Source organism: Malurus melanocephalus, unplaced genomic scaffold (genome assembly GCF_030028575.1).
Source record: "Malurus melanocephalus ecotype Western Australia unplaced genomic scaffold, MMel_1.1 scaffold_192, whole genome shotgun sequence".
Lineage (NCBI taxonomy): Eukaryota > Metazoa > Chordata > Aves > Passeriformes > Maluridae > Malurus > Malurus melanocephalus.
The window spans coordinates 527,227-553,525 of record NW_026623424.1 but is presented as its reverse complement, the minus strand read 5'-3'; the positions used below and the strand labels follow the sequence as shown (position 1 = coordinate 553,525).

The window sequence follows — 26,299 nt, the reverse complement described above, 5'->3', positions numbered from 1 at the left end:
TATTTCACTTTAGCTTTGGTCTGCCAAACTCTACTKGGTAGTTAAAACCAGGGTTTTGCTAGCTGACAGACAGTTTGATGGCCTTGCTCTTAAACATTTCCTTTTATATTTTTTATATTAATGAAGTTGTTTATTTAGACTGTTTTTTGTTCACTTAATCATAAAGAAATGGCCATCATGCAAGAATTTTTGAAGAAGGTTAAAGCAATTAACCTGTAAGATCAAATATAACAGCATCCTGTGCTCACAGAAAAGCACACATCAAGATTTATGTTTAATTTGACATGTCATCTAAAAAAGCAATCAACCCTTACCCTATGGAAACCTTACAATGATTCTGGCACTATACAGCTGAAATTTATGGCCGCCTAACTTAAAACTTGTTAAAGAATAAGCACCACAGGCTCTATAAAGCCTCATAACATTCAAGTATGATGCTTCCAAAGCATTTTTCTAACACCAAACTAGCCAATCTATCAGCAATAAACTGCTCCMTGAAATGGCCTCATCTGAATACACGTAGTCTTTCTAATTTTAGTCTTCCTGATTTATTTTTAAAAAGTGGATGCKTCCCAAAAGTGTGAGTCAGCTCAAAACAACTCCTAGCAAAAGTTTACAAGATCCAAACCTTGTCACAATCCTCATTTTCAATTTCTCAAGTGAAGGTGMAAAATGAAGTAGGCTACAAACCAGCGTAAACTGTTGGTAGTATGAAAGGAAGTGTTGTCCTGCCTGCCAAACCCATGTTCTTTTTCAGCAGTGGCTGAGAACAATAGCTAGTTTTTCTCTGCAGGTCCCACATTGTCTGGGACTTGCTTCTAAAATAATGTCAGGRGAAGGTAGATGACATTTACCCAAGATGGTTAACAGCTGCTAATCCATTGCAAGCAATGCCACTCGTTCTGAATAAAGTTCCAGTTTGGCCTTTCACAGTGCTTGACACTGGCAAGTAGTGGTTTTGGTGTAGGTGTGATCAAATTTCTGAAGACATTCACAACTGGAGTTATATTTCTTCTGGTGTTAAAACTTTTGGGGGGAAAGATTATTGGCCCAACTTTTTCTGAGGGGAGAGTACTCCCTGTGGTATTTTATGCAGACAAGCCTTATTTGAGAAGAGACAGCCATATCCTTTGGGGGCTAATCTAGATCCTGTGATGARAGGAGTGTAATTATTGTGCATATAATAAATGCATTAAGTATTTAAAGATTTGAAGGACAAYTGGAAGGAAGAAGAATGTAATTTTTGTGTTTTGTTATGTTTTCTTGACTGTACACATTAGTCTGAGAATATCTGAGGAACTTCAGAGTTTCTAATTCACAAATGAGGTACACTCTATACCTTGCAAATCATTGATRATTAAAACCTTTTTGCAAGTAAGTAAATAATACTAAGAAATTAAAAAAGGAGCCCTTGGCCTGTGTTTTGCACTGACTTAGCAGGTCTGTGTATGACTAAATAAAACACGAGACACTGGAAAAGCAGGCTTAGGGTGTGTATATCCATCTGTTATCTCTGCTCCCCCCAATGTCTTACTTTTGATTTTGAGTAATGACCAGGACTGGGCTGAAACTGAGTGAGAAGTCCATTTTCCAAAGAGGCAATGCAGTACTATAATTTAAAAACCAGTTTGTTAGAATTGGAAGATGGATGGGCATTAGACAGAAACTGCCTGGAGAGAGTCAGAAAGAGAGGTTGTCTTTGACACAGGTAAGGATTTGGGAACTTTCCTGTTAAAATCTATGTTTGATGCAATCTTGCAGAAGTAATCTCACAGCCTAAACTTCCCCTCCAATGGTAACAGCAACCATGTACTAATTTGAGCTGAAAAGGGATTCAGAGGTGCATAGGAGTGTTCAGACATAACATAAAACCTGTGCAGGACCACGAGATGTTGGAAGTTACAGTAGCCTGTTTCCTCTATTGCAGTGCTGTTAGTGACTGCAAAGAGGTGAAAAGTAACGCAAAAGTACATGAGTTTGTGTCCAGCAGTGCAGATATACTGCCAGTCCAACATCTTTGTTGCAGAGGGATGTTGCAGCCTGCTTTGCCTTGTGTGTGTTAATTTCTGTACAGACCATACAGGTACAAAATCATCTACACTAATGTTACGAAAGGGACATTGGTACTCTCTGGAGATTCTGTTTTTCTCTACTCGAAAAGCCATTATACTACAGTAGACTGATTACACACAAGTATTTGTGGAGGGAGATTTCAAATATCTTTTCAAGATACTTCAAGTATTCTTGGTTTGAGCCCATCATAAAGTAATTAAAACACAATTAATATGTAGAAAAAAAAATGAAGCGATATAAGGCTGTGGTTCTGCATTAAGTCTTATAAAATCCGTGAATGTGGGATTTCCTGGCAGTTGAAATTTGATCTGTATTGGTGTGAGCACACCACTGCATTTTTACCAAATGAGCCAGAGCATATGTTACATTGTTTATTCAGGGTTGATGCCAGCTTTCTGTCAGTTGAGCAGGATAAATTATGCCTGATCCAGCACAAAGTTAGAGTGGTACTAACAGACATTAACTYATCTGATAGGACCTCTCCTGGGACAAAATTATTTCTTCAAGCTATTTCCTATCACACAGGATGGTAGCCTACCTCCCTAATATTCTTTAACCCCTGCGTAGACCTTAAAAAATATATATTTCAAGTCAAAGCATGTCTATATCTGATTAGCTGTAAATWGACTGACAATTTTTTCCTCAGAGGGAAAGGAGGGGAGAGTCACAAATTCACATTCTATTTTACACCCTAGGCAAGTAGAGAAATGTTCCAGAATATGATTTGTGTTGTCTTGAGTGTACTTCTGTGTAAATGTAAATTATGAGATGGGAAAAAAAGACTCATAATGATAGTTAGAAACATAATTCTTGAAATTACTTGTTTAGGTTTGGGCCCATATTGTGGAAGAAAATGGATTTGATTTTGAGTTTCCTACCATGTTTCATCTTTTAAATATGTAGCTTCTGTGTCATATTATGAATCCTTGGCATTTCATTCTGCAGCTRAATTGTCATGACAATAGTTGTGGGAAGTGAAGATAGCAAACCAGAACATTACAGTGTGAACCCAATGATTTTTGAGATCTCCTAAGCTGGAGGGCCAAATCCGTCAGTATGTGTAGCAAGTTTTACTGTAGCAAGTTTTATATAAAACTGGCTGAGGCAATGTAAAATTGCCATGTAAAAAAAATTCCCAATTTTGTTGGGATTTTATTAATTTTCATTTAAATTTCTTTAGAATTTTATAACTTATTTTTGTCACTGCAGCATTGTCAGTCTTCAGCCAGGGACTGGCTGACTGCAATGCAAAATTCAATGACAGCACTGCTTAGCACTGTTCAGGCTGCTTGTTTGTGCCTGCACCTGTTGTGCAGTCTTTGGGCTAGAACAGTGGTTTTAGGTSCATGCTAGACTAGCCTATGGAACTGTTTTAACTGAAGAATAGCAGGGATTATGACAGCTGGCACTGCCATTGATTTTTTTTTTTTTTTDTTCCTCCAAACTACATGAGTCTACGAAAACAAATGGAGCTGGCAATTTTGAGAAGATCTGGCAAAAGGGTATGGTGGCAGTGTGGAATAAACTGAAGGAAGTATTAGCCCTGACAAACTGAAGGTAGGAATATACCTATACCTCTATCCCAGGGCATCAGTTAAAATAGGAAAAGATATCCTGAAGTAGATGCAGACGTATGGATACAAGAACCCTTGAAAAGCATGTACTGGGGATTTTGTCAGGTTTGTTCTGGTATGGCTACATCTATAACAGTAGTGCTGGTTTAACTGTAAATAAAATGATCCTCCTAACTCAGAGAGTGATGCAAATAAAACTTGTACAGGTGCAAGACCCCTAAAACTGGGAGTCAGCAATCAATAAACRACATATGCATCTAATGTAAACATTGCATGCCCCGAATTCAACAAGAATTCCTATTATGCAGGTCTGAGTTTGTAGAGCTGTTATTCTACTAAGCTAGACAATGCAGAAGTTACCTTTTAGAAGTTGAAGAGCCATTTCACTTCCCTGCATACATTTTGGTGAACTTTCCAAAATCAGTCTTGGCACAGCTGAAGTATCTTTAGCATTCTTCCATTACTGCTTCTTCTACCACTATTATCTCTTAAAAGCTTGTGTTTGTTCTCCAAATGGGACCAGATTGTACCGAGAGATTGGTATTTTGGGCAGTTTCCTGTGGAGGAACAACCTGGGCTCTTGGCAGTGCACCACTATTCAACTCATACAAAGCAATCCCATCACTCACTCCAGACACAGGCTTGGTCTCCAGACCATTCTGATGTAATCTGCACCAGCAATGCTATTCTAACTGCAATCACATTAGTTTGTATGCAAGTACTAAAGGTATACAAGAAGAACTTCAAAAGCCCTTTGAGGCTGAATTTTGCAAAAAAGCTCATCGACAGAAAACACTTCCAGGCAAAAGCTGATGAAATATACTAAGTTTAGCTCTAATGATACATAGCAGTTTGCTGCATTTGAGAATACTTTACCCAAAAGGTGATTTATRTATTTGGCTTCTACCTACAAGAGAAGTAGGACTGCTGTCCTGTTTTGTGATTCCAGTATACTTGGGATGGAATGGATCCAGCTGCTTAGCAGCAAACATTATAAAAGGCACTCTCTTAGACTGTTGTGGATGCTCAGAGTCTCAGGACTGACCCTGACCACAAAATCGGAAAACAAGGGAAGTACAGGAGACTATTGGGCCAGATACTCCAAGAGGATCCAATCACCTTGAATGATAAAGGCTGTCAATTTGTGGCAAACTACGTGGGTAGGGAAGTCATGTGAAAAAAAAACCCAACAACATGCATGTGATTTCTCCTGATGCATTTTGTTATAAGATAATGGTGAATTTATCTAACACCACATTCTAGGAGTCAGAGTTTTCCTCTGCCTCTTCTGTGTCTATCTCATAAATGCTATGTTGAGCTCCTAAGTCTTCTTGCTCTTTGCATAGGAAAGGCAAAAGCACAGGGAAGACTGGAATTCAAACTTTTTGAAGGCATTTTTGGTATGCAGAGGTTTGATTTCTCAGGAATGTACAGAGTCCTATATTCCACCACCTGCCTGTTTCCCTTCCTCCTAACTGCTGGCTCGTCTTCTGTCAAAGAAATACTCTGTCTCTAAGCTGCACTGTAGAAGAATTTATTGAGAACCATTTCTCTCACCATGGTAAGATATTGGTGTTAATATGATGTTGAGTACACATAGTATTTATTTATTTAAATTCCAGTAGTTTGGTGCTCTTAACATGTTATGTGTATAGGTTTTGTATAGGTCTAATTAATATTTATTAAATACAAATCTCTAAAAACCCTCTAAGTCTCACATTGCACTAGTGAGGAAAAGTGCACAGAAACATTTCACACAATTTATAATTATATATAATTATTATAATTGCTATACTGTTAACTCCCAGTGTGCTTAGATCTCATTGCACAACAATGATAGTGACACACCTAACTTAGGCTTTGCCCACAGATGGTAGGAAAGAAATTCCCCCAAATGAAAAGTGCTTGGAAAAGCTGTAATGCAAAGCAAAACCACTTTCTGATTTCCTGGATAGGTCTCTTAAGGTCTTCCAGCCTGACTGAAAAATAAGTGTAATATTGTTCTTATAAATAAGTATTTATTTTACATCTTTTTCTTTGTGGAAAGACAAATTAAGGCCTAATACCTATCCTTATCCTTCTGAGAGTTTCCTGAATTGCACTTAARGCCTTGCTTAAGGCTTCTGTCAAGGCTTTGCATGAGCTCTGGACTCTTATAAGAAATACTAAGAAAGAGTGAGAGCATTTCCTGTGCTACAAACARGTTCCCATTTCCCTGCAACTACTATCAGTGTCAGAGCTATGGACATTTTCTGAATTTCCAAAGCATTTGAAATAAGAGGTGGGAAAAGACATATGATCTCCACTATCAGGAGAAAGACTCAAAACCCAAGATCAAAACCTTTGCTGCTTTGCTACCTTTTCTACTATTACGCCTTCCAGACATTGCTTCTTACCACTGAGCTTCTCCAAACCACCTGTTATCAAGTGCTTACCTGAMATGGTTTAGCAGGGAATTGAAGTTAAAAATAWGGGKTTTTTTTTGTGACCWTAAGAGCTTAAGGAAATGGATAAGMGATAAAAAGGGTAGGCTGAGACTTTGCATTTTTTTGACTTCTCTTTTGGACTGTTCCTGAGCATTACCCAATTCAAATCCTTGAAACCTCGTTAGTCATGCATGTGGTACTCCTTGGTGACAGAATTGCAGAAAAATTTAATTTGAAGTGATTTAATAATTTAATTGGAAGGRATCCTGGAGGTCACCTGGTCGATCTCAGACCAGAGCAGGGCCATTTGAGATAGATTGACTGGGGCCTTGTCCTGCTGGGTTCTGAAGGACAGAGAATGAAAAGACACCTTTGAGAACCTGCTGCAATGTTGGACTACATTTATTTTGATTTCTTTTCCACAATAGTTGTTCTGTCCATCCTACAGTCCATCTGTCCTACTATCCAGTCTATGATCAAGACCATTTTAGGTAGTAATTTTGTCTCTTCAGAATCTGCTGCACTKGTCTGTTCTTCAAGTCTTGGACTCTTATGTTAGGAGAGAACAACTGATTGGAGATCTCAAGCCACAACACCACAGAGTTATCTTGGGAATCCTTCTGGATTTTAAAGCCAGAGAGGATTTTGTGCAGTGTTTTGGACAAGGTCTTAGCATAAGTCCCACTGAGCTGAGGAGCACCTTTTGCCAAAGGTAGTCAGGAGGGTCAAGTTTTGTCCTTCAGTGGAACCCAGATTTGATATGTCTTATTTTTGTTTTCCCTTAGGCTGGTGATTTGCAGTCAGGTGGTAAGAACACTGTCATTTCTCCAATCCCTGCTCTGCTCCCAGAAGGGCAAGAAAGTTCCTTCCCAAATGCTGGTAAAGGATTTCTGCTGCCTCAGCTTATTGCAGAACTTAAAGTTGTAGACCATAACCCTGTAACTGGCCAGTGCACATGCAGGTAAGCCATGCCAAGATGGACAGCAGTAAATGAATTGCTCCATGCACGCTTTTGCCAGCAGCAGCCTTTTTCCAGGCATTGCCAGGATGCATCTCAACTGCCAGCTGCTTGTTCCTGAAACCCTTTCAGCTGTGCCAATACTGCTGTATATGTTCATGTTTGGGAACTGAGTCATAACACTGATTCAGGTTAAACAGACTAACTGGGTTTTTTTTTTTCAGATTTTTTCTTTAATACCTGTAAATTTCCCTGGACCTGATTCACAGGGTGCCCTTACAGACAGTTGTGTTGATAAAAGTCATATGTCTCTTGAGAGAACAGGACAGGCAGCAAGGAAGCAAAATTTGTTGGAAGCTCCTTAAGTCAATACTGCTGCCAAAGGTCATGTCTCTCCAAAATTACAGCCTTTTTTTGTGATGCTGCTGCTGACAGCTGAGCTAAGCTGTTGCTGTTGTGTCCATCTTACAGTCAGCCTCTGCAATGCTGCTACATCCATATACTCACATCAATTTGCTCATCAACAGTCCTAACTAAAGGTGAAATGAAAAGAATGTGGTGGAAAGGGATCCCTCATAAATTTGTGAAATTTCTTAAAAGGAATTCCTTGCTCCTTTACAAGCACAGTACTGCTGAATTTGCAGAGCAGTGCTCTTTGGAGTTGTGGAATAGAATCTGAATTAGCAGTGTATTTAAAACTGAGGTTCTCATTTAAATTTTTATGTTAATTTTAGTCTTCCACTGATGTCACACAAGTGTACAGCAGGAATAATTTTACTGAAATCACAGACATTGCTGTGTCCCTTGTGAAGTAATTTCTACCTGTGTAAAATGCATATGAAATGCTACTAAATCAAGTCAGCRTTTTTTACTGTCTTGACACCCATATTGCAGTGATGTTAATTGTTGCAATATGGGACATCAGTGAATAAAATTGCACTAGAATAAAAGTCTCGTGTCAGAATTTGATCCCATATAAGTGTTTTGTACTGTTGTTTTAATGGAACATTGCAAAATTGAAAAATCATTAGTAGTCCTGCCAATGCTTTAGCATTTAAAAGGTCCTATTTTCTTTTTCCCCGTAGTCCCTTTATGCCACTCCATTAGTTTAAAAAGGCTATAAAGAGAGCACATTTATCCACTTGGGAATATTTTAATTTGTGTGTTACTCTTGCCTTTGGCACAGTAGATATGTTAGGTTGTGGCTGAGGAGAAAGGGTCATGGCTGGTCYGCCCCCTTGTTCCAGCTATTCTTGGCTGCTGGAACAGCTCCTGGGGGCCCCAGGCTGCCAATTGTACTAAAATTGCTGGTAGCCTTAAGACTATTCAAGGAGTAATTAGCTACCAAATGTGGGTAATTGTGACAGAGTCTAGCTAATACTGCTTTTGTCTAACGGACTAATTAAAGGCTGCACATATGAGAAGAAGAGAAAAAAACACTCTTCTTTTAAGGAAAAAGAATTATTAAGAAAGAAAATTTGGTCTAGTAGTAAAAAAAAAAAATAAAAAAAGAGTTCTGTTTCTTGTAGCTGGATCCTAGAAGTTTTTGATAATTAATCTTGGAAAATGAGGCACAACTAGAGTTCTTAGATTAAATGCTTCATTGGGGCACCCTTTCATATTCGTTGATTTAATTATATAGATATATATATTGTAAAAGCATTATTCATTGCAAGAACATTTAAAAATTATTCTTGCCTCTGAAAAATCAGTTCTACATGTGCTATCAGATGGAGTTTGAATTTAAAGAAGCCCAGCTGGAGATATGTCATCGTGGGTGCCTACGATCTGTTTCTCCCTCTGTACAAAATGGGATGGGGAAGGGGAATAATCACCTGCTGGTCTGGCAAGACTATAGCCTTCCTTCATCAGCAGAGCTGTGTTTGCTGTAATTGGTACCTGTGCTCCTCCCCTCTGCTGCTCCTGCAATCAGCCGTGAATAGTTCCATTCCAACCCATTTATGTAGTGTGTGTCTTCAGTGGTACTTGGATATTTGCTAATGCAATCATAAAATCTCACATCTCAGCTAAATTTTCTATGCCTTTAGCTGTGCTGCAGGCAATTGCAGGTTTCTGAACTGCAGGAGTCCCATCTATAGCTGATTATATTTACTCTTTCTCTACTCWGAAGTAGATTGTAGTTAAAAGTGAACAACCAGAATAAGGCCCTTGCAAGAACTGCAGATTGAAAAGCAAACAGCTCCTTTTCCTTCCTCCTGCCCAGCTAAAACAGATTATTTTTGAAAACACTTCCTTTTGTTCTGAGATGCTGCGGTGTCACTAATAGTCTCTCAGCCAGCACTTCCCAGCCACTAGCAGCCTCCTGGYCACCCTCAGCAATCTATTTCTTTCTCTTTGACCTCACACAGCAAACAACTTTGCAGCATCCTGCTTTGTGAACTGACCCACATATGCAGACATTCTGCAAAGTTCAAATCAGACTGATTTCCAGACATTTTACAGGCAGGAATGCAAGTGTTACCTTGTTCTGGCGGCTGGAACTCCTTTTTTTATAGACAGCTTCAAAGAGCAGCTGATACAGCCTTGTCTCCCTGTTTAAATACCTCCTTATTCCATGTTTTGAAAGCAGATTAGAAATAACATTGCAGCTGCTCTTCATGATCCAGAAGAAAAGGAAACAAAACTCTGTAACTGATTGGAGACTCCAACTAGAATGGGCAGTTTATGATTGTTGTGCTGGTGATCAGCAGTTTGTGGCTAATAATTGCTTTTCCTTTCTGTCTCCTCTCTATTGATTTGCACTTGGGACTATATTTAAGTGATATGTTTTGCCTTGGTGTGAGAGTTCCTGTGGATATGGGAGGACATGGTAGCTCTTTGAACTGAAAATTCGGGTGACTGACTGGCAACTCATGAAAAATCTCTCTGGGAAAGAGCAGCAGTGATACTGGTTTAACAGGACAGTCCAATCTGAAAGAGTCTTCAGGTGGCTTTGACTACTTTTAAGGCTGAGGATGAAAGTTCTGTTTATGATGTCTGTGGAAAGATGTCAAAAGGCCCATGACATAGGATTTCAAGCGATCTCCTTGTTTGCAATCTTTATTCTTTTCTCCTTGGTGTTAATAGTTGGAAGCACCTTAAAAATGAAAGGCAATTATTGCAGCCCAAAAGAAGGGCAAAAGGTAGAAATTGCTTTGTAGCCTCCTCACTCTTTTGTACAATTCAGGGAAGAGGAACCCAAAAATAAGAATGACAATGTCTGTACCTTTTCAAATTATATATGAAACTGGTAGCAGCTAACAAGATCTAAGTGATGTCCAAGTGGTAGAAARRCAAATTRCTTGTTGGTAGAATTGCCTTGTTAAGTTTTAGGACTGGACATGCTTCAACRATCTCAGACCTAGRGGGAGGTTAACCAAGCTTGGRAAGAAGGATGTACCMCTGATTGTGGACACAAAGAATGCAGAATTTAGGGGCCACARGGATGTTTGCCAGAAACCCCAAGATAAGGAAGAAACTAMTAAAGYMAACTCAGCAAYTGTGCTGTAAKCAGYTCCAAGTGGGGGTGTGTGCCWCTTYTGAGTGTGTAATTATTGGCTTGTTGCACACTGGGTAACGAATCCAATTTGTGTGGACATCTATATAAGCTACATTTTAGAAATACCTGTCATTSTTCATCATCATTTGCATAACTTTGGAGAGATGGAACCTGGGGCTTCTGTACGAGTACTACCTTACAGTAGGAACTGCAGATTTGATTAAATTAATGATGTACATGCAGGTTCCATCTGTTGCATGAAAAAGCCCCAGACTCTTTAAATTTTATAAGACAAATCTGTGGTTTGGGTTGGGCTTTTTGTTTTGATTTTAATTGACAGTAATTAGCAGCTCACACGTAAGAAAGCTAAGTCTTTTTTCCCCCTTGTTCATCTGTAGAAATGTGTTTCCCACACCTACAGTTGGGCATCATGTCGTGAACATGAGTTGTCTTTTTTTTTTTTGGCATTAAAGGGTTAGTGTCATGCTTTTTGCCTCATCCCATGAGCTTGGAATTCCCTTCACTCTTCAAGTGACACAGCTTCAAGTACTACAAGTGCCTGAGCATTTCCTTTACTCCAGCCATCATCCAAGAGCAAAATATTAGCCTGATGATCGGAGCACACCTCAGAGAGGATTGTGTTTAACTGCATTTGGCCAAAGAAGAAATTAGGCCTAATTTCCTGCCTGTCACCAAGGATTAATACCATTTGGTAAATTGGTAAATTGSAGTGTTATCACCTTGAGCAGATCCTTACAAGCAGGGATGGAGGAGAGGACAGGACAGGCGGTTTCCATGACTGTGCAAACAGATTGCCTTCAGMTGCCTGTGAGACCGCAGGTACAGGCTTTAGGTATTTAGAGGGAGAAGTGTTTCTCTATTTTTAGATGAAATGGTATTGCCACTCCAGTTTATCTAAGTAGTCTGTCTACAGAATGCTGCTATATTTAGGAGTCACTTAATGCAAGAACAGCATCTTACAATAAAAGGTCACAGTACACTTCTCCGTTCTATTAATACTGAGTTTTATAATTTATGCTAAAGCACTCTATTGCTCTTTAATTACCACACACTTGAATGTACATCTTCCCTTTGTGATTGTGGCCTCTGTTTCCATCAATATTTCTCTCAAATGTACCTATAAAGGCCATTCCACTGATTTTCAGAGTCACTGTTAGCTCTGAGCTCATCCAGAGACTCTGAATGGTTGAAAAGGAAATGCAGACTGGTCCATGAAATTAGAATACATATTGGTAACATACCAATGCATATTGGTACATGAAATTAATACCCTGCATTGTCCTGCCCACTCCTTTTCAAGGAATCTGTTCCCTTATTAGGGTTGGATTGGGTGGTGAATGAGGGTGGATTTACACCATGCAATCTTCACGTTAGAAAGCACTGTGAGATTTGCATTTCTAAGGAGAAATACACTGTGTAACACACTTTCATATCTCATTTTTGTAAGTTTAAATGAAGAACCAATTCATAAAAAGACATACCTCATTGTAAAGCAGTGAGGATCAAAGTCAGGCATGGATAGCTGGGACATAGGACAAGGAGTCACTGAAGACCAGCAAAATAAGCATAGGGTTACCCTGGATCAGGACCTGCTTCRTTGTGCATGCCTATGAACTCAATTGGTCAGCTCTGGATACACGTTTACTTGTGGGGAGAGAAATSTGTTCTGACCAACTTCTGGCTTTGAAATTTGATTATRCAGAAATAAAAGYAGYTGTTCTCMAGAATAGARGGTTTATSAACTTTTTCATCTRTTTTTCAGGAGTTGCAAWTTATTATTTTTCCTTTCAAAYTCCTTCTTKCTTCAYRTTTGCATGGGAATTTGCTTTCAATGAGAAAGGGCTATGTGTGTGTGTGTTATCAGAAATTAMAGTCTGAACTGAGTAGAAATGTGTTACAGAACACATGGAAGCGTGTCCTGGTAGTCTTCATGCCTTTAAAAAGCTAATCTGAAATGTCAGGAGATAAGAAACACCTATCAGCACGAATGTATGCAAGCACTTTGGATGTACAAAAAATAATTTGGCATGAGGTTTAGACGTTGCAAATGTTGGGGTTGAGCACTGTGAGTCCTATTATCTTGTTACTTCCTCAGAATGGCATGCATGAATGCCCAAAAAGAAATCTCAGCCAAATCTCTAAATTTTAAGAATATGCTACTAAGCTGGTTTTTTTTTTTTGTGTGTCAGAGAAAGTACACGATGTTAATTGAGGGGAATTCATATTGAATGTCACATGTTGTCCACACTTGCAGTGTTCCAAGCTGTGCTTAGCCTGTGCTGTGATTTAATATACGCAGTGGCATTGCACAGAACAGGTGGGAATCCACAAGCCTCAGCACTGAAAAACCAGGCAGCCTTGGCAACAGTTTTCCTGATATTTGTCATTTGGCTCTAATAGGACAGATTTGCTGTTACACCTTCAGGTGTACAGTAACAGGAACTGATTTGTTACTAATTTGAACGATTTTAGTGGTGCATCCAAYGCAAATAAACCAATTTATGGAACAATCTGTGAGTAAAAAGATTCAGAGCTTTGCAGCAGCTTTGTCATTTGTGAAATCAATAACTAACAGAGCTCTACTTAAATACAACATTATAGGTGTAGATATTTACTTCATATTTCCTGACTAGAGTAGTTTGAATAAATTGTCATAGCAGAATAAAGAGATTATTCTGCAATTCTTTGGTCTTAGAATTTTAGACAAATATTCTGTTAATAGGAATAAACAGTTTGGTATTCAGTGGTTCATGCAGAATAAGAAATCGCTTAGATTTTCTGTGTGAAGGAGGACCACTCCCAAGCTGAGCTTGTGTCTCTAAGCAACTTGAACTGTAACATGTAATTTAGAAGCACTTTAAAAATCTAATTTGTGTGAGCCAGTCCCCCATTATATACCCAGCATCATGTGTATGCCAAAGGCTTGATAGACCTGTAAGGTAGATGATTCACTTGATTTGTTTATGTAGGTGGTTAGATTAGTGGTCCCAGTAATTCCACAGGCTCTGTCTACATTGCCCTGTGTCATATTGGAATGCTGCCTCACCCATTTTACTGTCCTAGCTTGGAGCTGGCAGCTCCTGGTGCCACCTACCCTGGAAGGAAGTCCATGACCTAATCTGTGTATGGTGAAAGATTCCCAGAGCAGCAGCTTAGCAAAGGCTTTCCAAATCAACGCTGGTATGGGAAGATTGCTGCTTGGTCGGTCTGGTGTGATTAAAAATGGACCAACACCTAGTTCCAGAACAAGGTCAAGAAATTAAAGGAGGTCAGAACAAGCCAAGAATAGCAAGTTATGCTCAGGGGCTTTGCAGGGGGAAGCATTCCTGGCTGAGGTATGACGTTTTCTGGGAGGATTTYAGCAGGGAAGCACACACCTGTGACATGACACTGTAGCAGGGAGAACAGGGAAGGCATCTCATTGCCTAGTGAGTGGTACAGAAGAACCTGATTTGTCACAATTTTGCTTTCAGGTGATGATATGTATCAGGCAGCTCTGGAGTTTCCAGCCTCATTCTTAGTCTCTGACTCAGTCATTCAATATTCTCATAGCCTGGCTTCATTCCTGCAAGATTGCTGTTTCTGTAATTGTCARCAGGGGTAGGGTGAGAAGTGAGATGGGAGAGAGAGGAGCCCGAAGCCTGCAGTCTGCAGTGCCAACTGTGTGTGGCTTTTATGCCAGATGGTATTCCCCCATCTGAGGTCAGGACAGCATATGGCATCCAGGAGTCCTGGCMTGCCAGAGGCACACTGCATGCATTTTGTGTCCAGTGATGGGCACCGTGATTATTGTAAGAGATGTCATTCCATCCTGTTCCATTTGTAAGGTCATTGTAGGCAATTAATTCGTGGATATCAGCTCCTGACTTAGAATGGTGTTAAAGTGCACACATAACTTTAATGTGGCTGCTCAGTTAGTTTCTTTGGGCCCTGTGAACGGCTTTGTTTGCTTTCCTAAAAAAATAACAGTAATTTAAACAATATTGTAGAAAGCAGCAAAATCAGTGAGATCCAGAGTGATTTTTTTCTGCAGGTGTTTTTTTATCCACAAAGTTGCTATTACACATGGTGAAGAAGTGAATGAGGCCGGGAAGGGGTGGTTGGTTGACAAATGTCTGCAGTCTCCTTTCATGCTTTGTTCCAGAAAAGCACTGAAAGCAACAGACAGCAGCACTGAACCTGACCCAGCCTTCCTTGCCTGTGCTTTTTTCTCACTGTCTCTCATTCATCCTGGCTATAATAGGTGCCCAGTAAGACTATCCCATGCAATTAAAGAAAGAGTCAGAGGACATTCACTCACTATACAGACTCTGCATATGACCTTCAGAACACAAAAAAAAAAAAAAAAAAAAAAAAAAAAAAAAAAAAAAAAAANAAAAAAAAAAAAAAAAAAAAAAAAAAAAAAAAAAAAAAAAAAAAAAAAAAAAAAAAAAAAAAAAAAAAAAAAAAAAAAAAAAAAAAAGAAGAAGAAGCAATCCAGGCATGCAGAGTTAGGATTGGTGCCATTCTAAATTGTTTGGGACAGAATAGGGTGAGGGCAGACAGACAAAATGACAAAACCACGTGATCCCCTTTTAGATCCTGTAACTGAGTSTATCTGCAGAGGAGGAGTGAAGGGGCTGTGCTTGTCATTGTCACTGCCTACAGATTGAGAACTGCAGATATGGGGAGATTTATGCAATAGCTCTCCATTCTCCTGAGCTCATACATCTATACTTTCATTTCCCAGCTTCACTTAGGTCTCTCCACAGCAACCCTGTTTGCTTCCTTTTTTGGAGAATTTACTGGATTTTCCTGCTACAGCTGWTACCTTTCTACTACTCTTGTCTGCACAAAGAACACAGTATATGGAATCACATATGTATTTTATCACTGTTGTATACACTGATATGGTAACTGGTCTAAAAGAGTGCATTAAATAAATTGTAATATAGTTAAATAGAATACACAAAATACTGGGAGTAATTTTAGCAGCTACCTGCAATTAAAAAGGAAATAAAGTTTTTATATTCTTTATATTCCATGGAGGACCGTGCTCTTAATGCAGGGCTTGTTTTACATATGCAGAGWAGTAGGTAAGGTAAGGGAGCTTAAACAAATACTGTTCTTATTCTTAAAGAATATGAGCATTTTAAAGTAGCAAAAGTTTTAAAAATTAAGCAGTATTTTAAATAACTATGATCTGCTTCAGTTTGCAAACTGAACTGTCAAAACCCCTAGTTTCTTTTCAGTACAATTTTTAGTGCTTTTACCCTAAAACTTTAATGCCAAACAACAGATTTGRAACTGACCTGTATGTTCTACAAACTAATTTTCTTATCACTCTGTTTCATTTCAACAACTCAGTTGTTCTTAAACTAACTGTATTGAAAAGTACTTGATTGAAGAGGAGAAACTAAAATCCCTGTTTGTGCCTTGTTTTCAGGCTTAAACCCTTTCTTACTGAAAGCTTCTTCTGTCCAGAGGAGAAATTTCTTGCCAGTTGCTCACTTAATTGTGCATCTTGTCTACAGTCAAAAGGTTTCACTGGTTCCATAAGTCCATCCAGTGGCTGCATATGGGAATTGCATATTTTCAAGGAGAAATTCCAATTTTGCACYATTTAGTTTATTAAGTACTAGTAGTTAATGCTATTTCTGGAAATGAATGTGATCTGAAATGTATAAATGGAATACTCCCAGCGCTTGCTGATAAGTAGGTACATATCTGTAAAGTACCCTTGAATTATACTRGGTGTTGATTTGTTATTCCAGCAACAGGAACAAGATAAAAGTTTATGATTATTTATTAGTATTTAAATTAATTACCTCCTAGAACAAGGAACAGAAACCTCCTGTGTGAAAAGTTTTAGCTTATTTTCATTGTGACCCTGAAACAACTGGGGACATTGTGAATGCTGCCTCTTTTGATTTGTCCTTTTAGATCTCATGCTTGGTTTTATACTAAAAAAAAACCTCTATGAAGTTACACCTTCTGATTATTAAGTACGTTTTTTTGTCAAGTGGCATAAGATACTACACAAAGTAATTAAAAATCTGAATGTAAAGAGGATGAGATCTGAACAGTGTGTTCCAGAAGTCACATTAAGAATTCATATACAAACTATATCCAGAAAACACTGCTTAAGTGCAGAATGGAATCTTGATGGATCATCAGACTAAATGAGGCCAGCTGATTGTTTGAGAATCTGTGATTAGTTGTGGCATTTCCCCCTGATGATGGCAGCAATTTGAGCCTCAGTACCTTGAACCCTAATTCTAACATCACTTCCATTATTGCTACCATGGTTAGGGGGGTTGTAAGTGTGGAGAATATCAATGGAATACTTTTACCAGTTAGAAAAAGTCCATTTGCTAAAAGCCCTTTAATTCTCTGTTCTTAGTAAATACAGGCTTCTAAAATATTCACCATCATTACTGSCTTTTTTCTTCCCATGAAAGTAAATGTATCTTTAATTTTGCCTTGTAGAGTGAATACATTATGATACAGCGTACAATTACATGATAGCCTATGATTTGCCTAGGGGTGCCCTGCTTCAGTTCATGCATAGRTTGGGGAGGCATAAATAGAGAATGACTTTTGTAACACCAGCCTAAATCTAGCTTTTAAAAAAATTAGGTGCTTTATTTTTTCTATCTACATAAATAAATTTTACAGTAGAAAGTTTCAGAAGTGTGTCCAAGATACTTTGTGCATGTGAAATAACCGTAAAATAACTATTGCATGCTGGGYTACAATGGTTACCTTTATAATCCTTTCCAGGGTTTTGCACATTTCAGATCTTCATTATTTTCAGTCTAAAATTGCCACTACTGAAGTTGCTGTGGTTGTAAACTCTAGCAGTTTCTCTTCAACAAGATGTCTGGTTTTAGTAATAGAGTTTAAAGTTAGAATATCACAATTCTTTCTTGCTGCAGTGATTATTATAGAAATAGAGAATCTCATAATTTTGTGGCTGTAATGCAACTCAATCTTTTTTCTACAGAAACTCTGCTTTCAGGTTTGTATTTATTTTCAGTTTGTTTTGAGCTAGGGACACCATAAATTTATACCTTTTCTGATAACCTAAGTATTTCCAAGATCTGAAAATAGAGTCCTATATTTGTGCTCCATAGGACCGCAAGTTAAAATAAGGTGTCTGCAGAAAATGAATGCAGAAAGCATTCAACTCATCTCTGGACCCTGCTCTAGCAGTTTTTGCATTCATGTAAATTCCTGGTAATGCAGGGCCCTGTATTTTGCCATATTCTGTTCAATAACATGGGGGGTGTGGGTTACAAGTAAAACTGTGGAATTTACAGGTTTAGAAAATTAGTTTCAAATCAGCCATAGATTTTTAGCTAAATGAAACACCTGCCCACCAAACACTTTCTATGAGAGTTCACAATATTTACAAAGCCCGTGTATTTTTCTTACAGTTTAGCAGGTTTTGTAGCACCCCCTTAATCCTGGCCTCAGCTGATAGGTTGTTACAGAGACATCAGTATGGAAAAATCTGTGCTGTTCTAGTTTATCTTTCAAAGGTCTTCAGCAGTTCCAGAAGTCATGAGATCCATTGCCTACCTGAACTTTGCCCTTTTGCCACAACTACAAACAAGGAGAAGCAGTTTTCTGGGCTTGCAGGCAGCCTGTTTTTCTAGAGTGAACACAAATTAATGATTAGAATTTCAACTTTTGGCATACTTCTCATTAATACCTTCTTGCTGAATGGAAAGACGTCACTGTTCTATGTGTATTTACTRCAGAGTGGAAAAACACAAAAATAAAGACAAAATAATGGTCACAGAATTGAGTTCAGCACAAATCTTAGAGACATACGTTAGTCTGTCATAATTATGATTGTCTATTTGTTCTTGCCTTATGAATAAAAGTAAAATATAACATTCATGTTTCTTAGGCCAGATTTTCTTTCACATTTTTCTAAACCAAGCACTCCTAGTCTTTTAAATCTTCTCTGCACAGTAGGAACCAATATAGTCATGATTGTCAAATGCCATTGCAAAACTGGGTCTTTCAAATTCTAAAATTATTTTTTAAAAGTCTATTCAGGGTTCATGATGTTATGTTCCATATTCCTTACACTTAAATCCAGAGATCTGTTTCRATTATATTTTCACAGAGGCCTGTCCAGTTACTGTTTGATTATGAGGTTAGAAGGCAGCTTTGAAAAATTTGTTTCACGAATATTTACAGTCCATCTGTTTATGAATGGAGCACAGACTGATGAGAGAGCATAACACAGATGAGTCATAAACTGGTTCTTAATTATTTCAGTTTGGAGGCTTTCTCCTGTATGGTCCTGCAGCTGGTAGTAYAGACTTCTTGAATTAATTCCTTGAATTAAGGCCTTCCCTTGAATTAATCTCTTAACAAAGCTGGAGGACTTCTGGGTTCCCTTTAGTAGCCTTTTTTTGTGGGCAACTTTGTGTCTTCCAAAACAAGCAGAAACCAAAGGAACTAAGCTAACTTTGAAGCAGAAGGGCTGGCTGCAATGAAATGGCAGTGGGATCATTTTAACTAAGCAGTGTTTTAATAAGAGTACAATCTGGAAAAATCTTATTTCTAACAAATTCTGAAAAAGGTCAAGTGGCGTTTGATCTATTCCCGTTTTTTCTATTCTGAAGAAGTGTTGCGAGGAGCTGTTCTATCACACCCATTTAAAAACAAGATTTTATTCAACATGAATAAGAATGGATTTTTCTATGGATAAGAACTAGAAAATTACTCTATTTTTATGTGGGAAATTAATTAAGAAAACCAGCACTGTTAGTGCAAAACCCAAATGTTGTTCTCATATTTGAACTCTTAAATTAGTTGAACCTTATCAGGCTTKCTTTCCAAGAGTTTTGCTTTTATGGATAGTGTTTAGCAGGCAGCTTCTCTAATTTTTGCTCCATGATAAATGTTTTTGTCCAGGATCTTTTCAAASCTGACTGGAGTGTGGGTAGTAGTATCAGGCAGCTCGCTGTCAGCATATAAGGGATGCATATTGGCTGTTGTGCATACATTTGCTAGGTCACCCATGTAGASAGTAAATGGAAAGAAACTGTAAATTACAGGGTTACAAATACAGAGAGAGTCTCTTGASCAAAGATTGAGAGGTTTCTGATGTCAGCAGAGCCCTGAGATGATTTTAGTGTCCTGCTTAGTTTTGCTATTTTTCTGTGTGCTGTGAAGCAAGGCTCCTTTATAAAGAGCAAGAGAAAACCAAAGGTATTTAATAGAGAACTTAGACATTAAAGTCATAACTAAAAATTTACAGGATGCCTTGCTCTGTCATAGCCACAGACATGTGCATGCAATCGTGTTTCATGGATGTAGCTCCAATAGGAATTCTGAACCTATTAAATATAAAGTATCTCATTTCCTGGCTGTAAGGCTGTTGTAATTGGATATTACAAAGAACAATCTTGGACTTTAAAATAATGTTGGTACAGAAACTGAAATATCAAACCAGGAAAAAATGTTAGTACACTACACATTTAAGCAGTCCACTTAGGAAGAGAATGAGTATATATTATATACTAAAGAATAACAGGATAATCTCTTTTCATGGCAATGCAACAGAAAATAATTTTAAAGACTAAGAATCTAAGATTTCTGTAAAATCAGGGGTAACCAAGGAGGAATAATCTCAGTCAATGACATTCAGAAAAAATAGGAAACTGAACAGAATAGGTTCTGAAGAATTATCCATAGGCTTCAGCAAAAAAAAAAAAGAGGTATTTTGCAAATTGCTCTGCAGATTACTCTGAAACCTGTAGGCAGAATCAGTGTGACAATGCCCAACTGTATTTGCTTCTGAGTCAGAGCAAAATGAGTTGTGGTCTGAATGAAAAAGATGRAATAACAGCATGTCCTGTGTATGAGCCAAAGCTCTCAGGCTTAAATTCAACCACAGTAAATAATAACTTTATTTTTATGGAAATATCTATTTTTCACATTGTGCCTCACAGCAATCCTAAGAAATTAGTTGTGATCATATTGAAAGATGTTGCGTATTTCCCACAGTTGGTCTGAAGGAGCTTTAAGGATGTAAACAGCATCATTTGTTTCAGAGATTGAAGGTCTAGACCAAAACCAAATGTCTGCTTGGATCAAAAGCCTGTCAAAACATCTGACATTCCAGGGTMGGGGGAATTTATGAAACAGTGAAGACCCCCAGGCAGAATTACCTTTGTGGCATTGCAAAACTGTGTCTTATCTGTTAATTTTTATTTTAAATAACCCAATAATCTGTCAAAATCCTGTAACGTGTTTTTATCTCAAATCTGAAAAATCAGCTAAGGATAACTATCATTAGGAGGAGGTGATTATTCTGTACCACCATCCTCTCCTATCCTTTGTAAAGTTCTGTCAAACTAGACAATATTTTGTAATATTGTTACAAARATACATTGCTCTGGCAAAAATCCAGGGCACTATGGCTCAGCTGTGATTTCCAGCTGTGCRTGGAAGTAACTTGGAGGTTATGGGATTACAATTTGTGATGCTTTCTTCATGTCAGATCCTCTGTGGTGGCAACAAAAAATTCTTACTAGATTTCAGGCTAAAATGTGGAAAAAGACTGGAAGTAATGACTTCTGTGTGACTACAYAGCTCCTTCTTCTGACAGTGAATTTATCTCAGGCTTTAAGGAAGTCTACAGGCATTGAGAATTATGTTTAACATATTCCATATGTGCAAAAGTGAAACAGAAATTTAAAACATTAATTTCACTCACGGATGGGATATAACTCTTAATATTTCCACTTGCACCCTGGACAATATCTTGTAGCTCTATAAAATTCCTTTTTCTAAATGCAGGTGYTTTCTTAGAGCAATCCTGAAGACAAAAATACCAGTCCTTTCCCCTTGGAAATCTAGAATAATAACTCACRGAATAGAACAATAAATGTGTTATATCCAAGCAATGTTTCTGATTGAGAAAGAAAAAAAGCCTGCAAAATACAGATTTGATATTGCTGTCCAGATAATGCAAAAACTTGATTGAACACATGACTGCATTGTCATACCATRCTTGAAATTGGCAGTCCCACATGGCATAGAATATAGTCCTATCMCTGGGTCTAGGTTGATGAGAAGAGAGCACTGAACCACTTCTGCTTGAATCTGGTAAAATCTCCATTTGGGCTTTTTCCTCCTCYACCAGATTGATTTTAAGAAACACTATACTTATTATGTTAATATTTCTGAAATTAGGTGCATTTCAGAGAAATGCACTGTGCATTGTACTGCACAGAGCAATAATGCCCAGAAAATTATCTGTGTAAAATATTAAATCATATATGTCAGAATGATATTTTAAAATATACATCTTAATGAAATAATTGAAGTTATTTGGCTGCAGTAATACAGGAATAAGCATACAAAAAGAAACTCCTAAAAATTTCAGAGTGTGTTATTATTACATGTGCATTATTACACCTTCTTATATGTGTATTATCTAAAGATAAAGGCTACTCATTGTAACAATAGAAGATACTCAGAGGTGTAGAGGAACACATCTAATTTTTTTTCCTCCTTCTCTTCAACAGATTTGGGAGGTGCTATGATGGGACATGCCTGCCACTTTCCCTCTTAGTGGAAACCGATGAAGTATCTGGCAGGATCAGTTACTTTAAGGTGTGATTTCCTGCTGGAATAAGATCTGGAGGCCAAAGGGGAGGTGAGGAYTTTATTAATCTTAGCTGGAAGTAGGAGCAAGAGATCACATCATAAAACATTCTGTCAGTGTCAGCTATATGTTCCAAGAGTGGATTAGCATTTTAAAATCTTACTGAGTCTGGCCAGCAAATCTTTCCATTCTTAAAAAAAAAAAAAAAAAAAAAAAAAAAAAAAAAAAAAAAAAAAAAAAANAACATTTTTAAGTCTGTAATTTTTTCAGAAATTAAATAAAGAATGTTCACAAGGCTTGAAGTGATACTATATTGGTAGATGAGGGAATCTTGGAAATACTATATGAAGGCCTGTGGGTTTATGGCTGGGTTTAAAAAAAAAATTGTGTGTTTGTTTGTGTGGTTTTTCATTTTTTTTTTTTTTTTTTAGTGGCGGGTGGGTCTAGATCTATCAATGCAAAAGACCAATAGGAGCAATAAGCTTCGAGTTTTTCTATGTGTCTCCTCAAAACACAATAGTCAGAGCTTTTTCCTGGAGCTGAAGATTTGAATCTCTTATTCTCTATTTGGAGCCAGAGGGAGAGGAGAAAACATTGATGCCATTTCCTGAAAAACAGGTAACTCACGTCAAACACAGAAGAGCAAAAATCAAGGCTTTAATTTATCCAGAGGAGAAATTCAAAGAAGCACTTACCCCTACAAAGTTACTAAGTATTGCAAACTGGAAAACAGTGTGAATTTTGTGTCTTATTTGTTTATGAGGAGAGGCTGATGGGACATAGAGAGCCATGCTAGAGGAGAGCCAGTAGCTGAGAATCCTGAATAAGGATAGGTAGGCCCCTGACTACCTCTGGGGGGCATATATTAGATCCTCTCTCTTTTTTTTTTTTTTTTTTTTTTTTTTTTTTTTTTTTTTTTTTTTCATCTTTTTCTGTCAGCCTAGGTGTTAGTCTGTTAAGTTTGCTGGTTTGAATGCCTGAATTTCCTGCATTTTATGAGGATTGCGGGCACCTCTCAAGAAAGTGAACTTTATTGTAACACATACATCCGTGATGGAAGTAAGCCAGGTTGATCTTTTTCTGCTCTAAAAACAACTGAGGTTTTTCAGCAAAATAAAGTGCCAGTTTTTCTGCTCATTCAGCATCAGGCAGAAAGCAAACCCAAGGCTTTTTAAAAATTCAGGTGTGCGAGGTTGTGCAGAGCTCTCCTACAATATGTAACTAAAGGAATGTGAAAAGTTTTAAGCACTGGTGTCGTTTGATATAATAGACCATAGTATTGCAGAGTTTGCTGCCAAATCTTCATCAAGACAGAGACATTTCCTTTAGCAAAAGAATTTCAAGTCATGTCAGAGAAAAAAAGAGTTAAAGCAGTGAAGGACATTGCGATCTACCTAAGAAAACAAGGTCATTCTTAATCTGGATAATATTTTATTACTTTATTAGAAAAGATTAGATTCCGAATGGGTGCTCTTTTAGTAGTTGCTGATGAGTGATGCATTTATTTTGGGAAGTATAGTAATTGAAAGCATACTGTACTGACCAAATAATGTCTGTGCACAGCCAGGGAGGGAATTCAGAAGCATGGCAGATTACATTTCCAGTGAAAGTCTGGGATTTTAAATAATTACAGATCAAAATTRTTTCACTTCCCATTGGATCAGAATAGAGTCACATGGAAATCACTTCATCAGAAACAAACCAATGACATATTGTGCTTTTCAGACCACCAAATTTGTGAAGCAAAAAGAAAAAACTAGGTTTTTCTGGTACCTAGTTTATATAAATATTTTGTGGGTAAATTAATTCTTTTTAGCTGCATTAAATATGAGCAATTATGCACAAATAGTAAGAGATAATAGTAATTAAATGGAAGGACTATATTAACCTCTTAGATCTCCTTTATTTTGGAAGGGTTTGTAGCTGTCTTTGTTATTTAGAATTACTGATGATTAAACTTCAGGTTTTGGGCCCACTTTTCCCACGTGTTATGCCTGAGTTTTCTGGGTGGTCACACTGCAATTCCACATCCATGTTTCTTGAAAAGAACACGAAGGCGTTCAAGGATAAACATATGCAGTGGCAATTAAATAACCAGATGCCTACAGGTTGCTCTGAATGCTCTACTCCATCAGAAGCAGAGCAGATGAAACAGGGTTTGGTTCCTTTTCTGAAACATCTGTTGTCTCCATCTTCCTTCCATCTTCCCTTCTCCTCTTTCTTTCCTCTTCCTTTCTACAGGATGTGCTGTAGTCCAAGAGATGGCACTCTGCCATAGCAGGGTGCCAGGACACCAGCCCTAAAGCTCCAAGCTTGAGCGTGGGTAGATTCCTTTTGAAACTCCAGAGAGTTGCTCAAATTGTAGTTTCCTGATGCCACCAATATCCTGCCTTTCAGACTGTCATCAGCTGGGTATTGCAGGTGATTCCTGCTAGGGGAATTCCAGTGGAGAGAGGGAACCAAGTTACTAAAGAGTTTGGGAAATGTGTTTACCCTCCATGGAAGGAAACTGTTAGGTGAAGATTCCTCTTAGGAACCAACAAGGTTGTCTCTGAGAAACGCAGTCAGTTAAAGAAGACTGTAAAATATTTAATTCAAATGTGCTTGGCCTATCTTCAGACTCTTATCGGTAAGGCAGAAGTTGATTTTTTTTTTTTTAAATAAATAAATGTGACATAATTTAGAAGGTGTGTCCTTCGAGTAACTTTTATCCAGACCAGCACAGGGAGAGGAAATGCCTTATCAAGCCCCAGCCACCTGAGACCCACTGGGCTATTCAAGCCAAGTTAATCGGTTCTGGGCAGGGTGATACAAGCAAGATCAGCACCCCTCCCTCCCCAAAAYGAGACAAAAAGAGCAAAATCCTTCCTGTCGTGGGGCTGCTGGGCAGCTTTGCAGGGAGGAGAGCGGGAGAAGAGCTCTGGAAAAGGAAGCAACCTTTGCAGCTGTGAAACCTGAGAGAACAATGGAGGTTGTGTAGACCAGCAGTTACAGGGGGCTGCTYTCAGGGCTTGATGCCAGAGATGTCCCACAGCAGCAATCTTTTCTCTGTAATAAATTCTAAACTTCTCTTGACCCTATTGCTGCATTCTGAACTGAAATGCATCCCAACAACTGACAGGAGGCACCCCACATCTTAAAATTTGTGGGTGCACACTGAATGCCTACAGAAATGTTCTGGACAAGATCAAAACGTAACTGAAAGCATTTTCCTCTTGTTTCCAGGCTGAATTTGATCTCAGCTTGTTATTCCTGCCTTAGCCATGCACTGGAACAATGTGTCGTGCTACTCAAGTCATTTTAGGTTAGTATGGTAGAARTAGCTCTCATTTTCCCATATTCAATCCTGTATTGCTTTGTAMTAAATAATTTAGTTWGTTTGTTTGTTTATTTTGGTTTTCTTTGGTTTTGTTTTTTAGTTTGTTTGTTTTTTGGTTTGTTGTTTTTTGTTTGTTTGGTTTGGGGTTTTGTGTTGTTTTGTTTTTAATGGAAAAAAGAAAAACCCTTCAGCTTTTTACTTATAAAAGTCTAAAGGCTTCACTTTTTGCTTTTTTACAGAAATATATTTTCCTTTGCCCTTCTCCAGCTCCCTCCAAGTTGCTTTTAGAAGTGATTGCTCACACGCAGGTCAGTCTTTGTGTACATGTSTAGTCATTACAGACCATTCTTCTTGACTTTTTTGTAAACCTATTTCTCTCCATGTATATACTAAGGCCGTRGTTCTTCCAATTTTATGAATATGACTAAAATCTATTCATGTGAATACTSACATTGTTTTTTATTTCATATTGTGTGCAACAGGCTTGTGCAAAAATTGGAACCGAATTATTACTTTGTCCTCAGAGGATTACAACCTTTAGAAACATCTGCATCTTGCCAAATGAGGTATGAAATCCTGATTTACACCATCAGTTTTCTATGCATCACAAGAYCAAAGGTATTTAAATAATAACATTGTGAAACAATACAATAAATAATATAGTATTATAAACAATATTGTTCCCTGTAACATATAACAGTGGACTCCCATAGTAAGTGGCCCACAACTGTTGGATTTATATATGCAAGGATTTTTAATTTATGTTTTAAATTATATACCAGGATGGGCTGTGCATTTTTATACATATATAT

The 26,299-nt window shown here is 37.9% G+C and overlaps 1 long non-coding RNA gene across 1 annotated transcript; it reads left to right on the top strand.

Annotated features, from left to right (window-relative positions):
- The first annotated feature begins 3,536 nt into the window (after positions 1–3,536).
- Positions 3,537–26,092, top strand: LOC130577745 (uncharacterized). The gene is made up of 7 exons (XR_008965805.1): positions 3,537–3,630; positions 6,859–7,034; positions 22,089–22,219; positions 22,600–22,786; positions 25,394–25,472; positions 25,727–25,795; positions 25,970–26,092. It is a non-coding gene; the product is annotated as an uncharacterized LOC130577745 (long non-coding RNA).
- Positions 26,093–26,299: the final 207 nt, after the last annotated feature.